The following is a 1,060-nucleotide window of genomic DNA, read 5'->3' on the forward strand; positions in this document are numbered from 1 at the left end:
TCTTAACCCTCTAGTTTATACCCTGCGGAACAAGGACATGAAGAATGCACTGAGGAAGCTGGTGAGAGCTGACCATGAATCTACAAAATCTAAGAGGAACCAAAAGTCATAAAACGCTTACCCTGGATAAGGCAATAAAATACATTTTCTAATTATCTTGAGTTGTTTTCTTCCAGTGCAATTAACACACAATGTTACATAGTTTTAGTTTCAGGTGTGCAATGTGATTCAACAATTCTACACATTTATCAATGCTCATCACGTGTATTTTTATTCCCCTTTATCTATTTCACCCATCTCCTCACTCACCTCCCTTCTAGAAATTACTAATTCCCTATACTTAAGAGTCCATTTTTTATTTACCTCTTTCTTTTCTTTGTTTGTTCATTTGTTTCCTAACTTCTACACAAGTGAAATCATACAGTATTTGTCTTTCTATGACTGACTTACTCCACTTAGCATTATATGCTCTAACTTAACCATACTATGGTGGATTTTGTGGCAATATTTTGTGCTTTTTATAGCTAATATTCCATTGTGTATATATACCACATCTTCTTTATCCATTAATCTATCAATTGGCACTTGGCTTGCTTCCATATCTTGGCTATTCCGAATAATGCTGCAGTAAACATGGGATGCATATATTTTTTCAAATTAATATTTCTACTGGAATAACTGGATCATAAGGTTATTCTATTTTTAATTTTCAAGGAAACACCATACTGTTTTCCACAGTGGCTGTACCAATTTGCATTCCCACCACAGTGCATGAGGATAGTAATTCTTCTGACATCAGCCACAGAAACATCTTTTAAAATATGTCCCATCTGAGCATGGAAACAAAAGCAAAATTAAACTGCTGAGACTACAACAAAATTGAAAGGGTTTGCACAGCAGAGGAAACAATCAACAAAACAGGAAGGCAAACTACTGAATGGGAGAAGATATATCTAAATGATATATCTAAAATATATAAAGAACTTATATAACTCAACACCAAAAAGAATTCAATTTAAAAATGGGTGGAGAACCCTAATATACATTTTTCTTTTTTTTT

The sequence above is a fragment of the Suricata suricatta genome, chromosome 7, assembly GCF_006229205.1.
Source record: "Suricata suricatta isolate VVHF042 chromosome 7, meerkat_22Aug2017_6uvM2_HiC, whole genome shotgun sequence".
Classification (NCBI taxonomy): domain Eukaryota; kingdom Metazoa; phylum Chordata; class Mammalia; order Carnivora; family Herpestidae; genus Suricata; species Suricata suricatta.